The sequence below is a fragment of the Ictidomys tridecemlineatus genome, chromosome 1, assembly GCF_052094955.1.
Source record: "Ictidomys tridecemlineatus isolate mIctTri1 chromosome 1, mIctTri1.hap1, whole genome shotgun sequence".
NCBI lineage: Eukaryota > Metazoa > Chordata > Mammalia > Rodentia > Sciuridae > Ictidomys > Ictidomys tridecemlineatus.
The window spans coordinates 43,183,631-43,187,587 of NC_135477.1; the positions used below are offsets into that span (position 1 = coordinate 43,183,631).

At 40.6% G+C, this 3,957-nt stretch overlaps 1 pseudogene; it reads right to left on the minus strand.

The window, feature by feature from the left end:
* Positions 1-314: 314 nt before the first annotated feature.
* Positions 315-1,546, minus strand: LOC144366925 (neurofilament light polypeptide pseudogene; annotated as a pseudogene).
* Positions 1,547-3,957: the final 2,411 nt, after the last annotated feature.

The window sequence follows — 3,957 nt, forward strand, 5'->3', positions numbered from 1 at the left end:
GGGGAGAGGCGGAGAGAGAGGGGGAAAAAGAGGGGGAGAGAGAAGAGGAGAGAGAGGGGGAGAGAGAGAGGAAGAGGAGAGAGAGAGAGGAAGAGGAGAGAGAGAGAGAGAGATGTGTGTGTGTGTGTGTGTGTGTGTGTGTGTGTGTGTGTGTGTGAGAGAGAGAGAGAGAGAGAGAGAGAGAGAGAGAGAGAGAGAGAGAGAGAGAGAGAGAGAGAGAGAGAGACTGAAGGGGTGAGACAGTGGTGAGAAAACAGAGGCAGCGAAGGGCGGAGAAATGAAGATAAGAACAAGTTCTAAAGGAGAGGAGGAGCCTAAAAAGAGAGAAGGAAAGGCTGAGACAGAATGAGGCTTTGGAGATTTAGAAAAGCGATTTCATCCATCAGGCTGTGGATATGCTTTTGGAGCTCAGCTGGGGCCAGCGCCTCCTCCTGGGCGCCTTCCCGCGCCTGCATCAGGAGGCCCTGGGCGTCCTCGCTGCTCAGCACCTCCTCTTCTTAGCGTGCTTGCAGGTTGCATAGTCTCCTCCAGCCCTTCGCGCTCGCCCTGGAGCGCCTGCTTCTCCTCAGTTGCATCCCCCCGCCAGGCGCAGATGGCTAATCTCCTGCTCCTACAGCGCCCAGAGGCGGGAGGGCTCCAAAGGCTTCTGGCACAGCACCAGCAGCTCGGCTTCCCGCAGCTTGTTCTGCTGCTTCAGCTCGTGCACGCGCTCAATGAAGCTGGCAAAGCGGTCTTTGAGGTCCTGGAGCTGCACCTTCTCCTGAGTGCCGATGGACTTGTGGTCGTTGCTAATGGCGATACCTGGCTTAGGTCTAGGTTCTGCAGGCTGTGCATCAAGGAGCCAGAACTGGACAGTAGCTGCGGTGCACGGAGAACAAGAAGACACCGGGGCCCAGTAGTTGGAGTAAGTGGCGCGCACAGTGCTGTACCTGCTGCGCAGGCTGGAGATGTGCACCCAGGGAGTCTCCACATAGTGCCACTTGTAGGAGGTCTAGGCTCATAGCTAAAGGAACTCATGCTGGCTGCCAGTGCGCTACCCCCGCCCCCCCTCCAGCCCATGGCAGACATGGGGGCCTGGAGAGGAGGAAGGACAGGGGAGAAAGGGAAAGGGAAGGATGGATGGCTGTGTACCTATTATTTATTTATTTATTTATTTTTACTTAAGAGATTGCCATAGTTTGGACTTGAGAGTCCCCCAAAGGCCAAGGTGTTCAAGAATTGTTCCCCTGGGTGTTGCTCTTGGGAAATGATGAATGTTCAGAGGTGGGGCCTAGGGGAAAGTTGTTGGGTCATTGGGGGTGTGCTCTCAGAGGCAAGTAATATTTGGTTTTATTTTATTCATTTATTTATATGCGGTACTGAGAATCAACTAGTGCCTCTTGCACACATGCTAGTCAAGTGCTACCACTGATCCACAACCCTGGACTAAGGCGAGTGGTTTTGTTTCAATACATGCTGTCACCGTGAAGTGCAGCCTTTCTCCTGGGCCAAATAGGTTTGCCACGGTTTCTTTGATGAGAGCAAAACGTTCTTTGCATATCTTCATTGGACCTGGCTGGCCAGGCTATATCTTTCAAGAATAGAAGACTTTAGAGTTTGGAATTTAAGTTTGTCTTCTGACTTTCATCAACCAATAAAATATAAGTAGATTGTAATATTTGTAATAATGACAAAGATTTATCATCTATTAGGCAATTTCTTTTCTTTTTAAATTCATGAATAACCATTTTATTGCATTTATGAATTTAATGTAATGTTTGGAGTTATTTATTACCATGGCACTATTTAGACAAAAATGACCAATCTACAAAACTTCTGTTGTATTTTAAAACTGTATCATACAATTGAGGCTTTGAAAATGTTTATTAAATGTCTAGATAAACATTTATTATAATTGCATTTGAGAATCCTTTTGTAAATATAAGTAGACACAATGAAATAAGGTGCTAGCATCCATAATTTGTCAATGGATACAGATCAGTTAGCAGATCTGTTACAAAAACATGAAGCCAAAGGGAAGGTGCACCCTTTCTCATATTCATACCTCCTAGGATCCTCTCCCTGAGCATGCTTGCTTCTGGATCACATGAGCCCATTCTAAACAGTTACACTGCTTTTCAAACAAATTTCTCTCCCAGTCATTATCTTGTTCAGATTTTCTACTGATTTGTACAGCATCATTGAATTATAGGACCTTTGAAATGTTTCCAGTTCATGGAACTTTCATAACACAATAACACCATAGCTTACAAAGAATTTGCTATTCTTTTATTTTGCAACAGTGTTCTTATATTCCATTATTTTCTCTAAGAAAATGTCATCCTAGTCTCAAGGAACCAATATTTTTAATAACCTATGAATAATGATAGAAGAGAGATATATGGAAACCTGATTCAGTGTATATTAGTGCAATCTCAATACAATAAAATTTTGTGAAGTTTAATAATAATTCAAAAAAATAACATATCAGAAATTCCCAAAACTAAATATTGGCTAATGTAATAAATGGCTACAAAGTACCTACTAATACTATGAGGTGCCACATGTTGGCGAACCAAATCCTTTCTCCTGCATCTTAGGGGATCACCTCTTGGAGGTTTGATGGAAATACTTAACAGATCTCAAGTAAAAACTTCTAATATCTCCATCAAAAATTGATCAGACAAATTATAAAGTCCTCCTTAACTCCTCTCAAAGAATACCCAACATCTCTGCAGACTACCAATTAAACCTTTAAAATATTCAATCTTTCTAGTTCTGTTTAATTTCACAGCCAGCACCATGATAAAAATCCAGCAGGATTCCTATTCTGTATAATTACAGAGCATCTTAATTGGTGTCTACTCCAATACCTGCCTCACAATATTTAATTTTTTCATTAAAATGATATGATAAATTCACAGTCACACTGAAATAAATATGTGATAAGGGTCAAAAATATCCTATGTGAAGGAATGACATAAAATATTTTCAAAGAAAAATTTGTATTTCCTGTGTCATGTAAAAAATATGTTCTTGCAAATTTTTGGATTTGACTTACATTGATTTCACATATATGGCAATGCATTTGCTTGGTAGCTCTTTTCTGATTCAAAAATCTGGGGATGGATTCTGTACAAATGATCAATTAAGAATCTCTAAATCATTTTTTCCACATGTGTGCCATGGTTTTTCTTTTCATCTGTTTTGTTTTGTTCCTCCTACTCCTTGTGACTATCTTCAAGTGAAGATGCTGAAAAAAATATCAAAACAGATAGAAAAGAATTGAAGAATACTAGAGGCATCCAGAGAAAGAAAAGAACATTTTTCCCCAAGATTTTTACAAGGTGGAACTCTGCTTCCCAACTGATTCTTAATAATAAAACCAATAATGGATTAATGGCTGATCCTTAAACATATGAGAACATGAGATTATGATCTGCAGGGTCAGAAAGGAGTTTAATCTAACAGAAATTCATAATATATAGAAAGAGACCAATAAAAAATACTTAGCCATAACTGTAATCAAGGAAGTACAAAGAAACCTGTTCACATTAACCTGATAACCAACACTTTAAATCATTGGTGGAAGAATAGGATCAAATAAGATTAAATAAAATAGGGAATAAGCATTGGGATGGGAAAAGTATGGATGATTCTGACTATTTTTGTTTTTTGCTCATACTATGACATTCAAAGTATGCTTATCCTTTAACATAGCAATCAAAGAAATGATATTTCAAGTTTTGGAACATGTTTATTACCCTATCCTAACCCCCCTCCAATGGGATGGCAGTGTTAAAACACTGGACATAGAATGTCAAGGGTTGTTGGGGAGTATGTTTGTTTGATGGTATTGAGGATTGAAACCAAGGCCTCAGGAATACTAGGCAAAGCCTCTACCACTGGGTCACACTCAAAATAGAAAAAGCAAAATGGCTAGGCATGTAGTTCAGTGGGAGAACACCACTGGGTGTA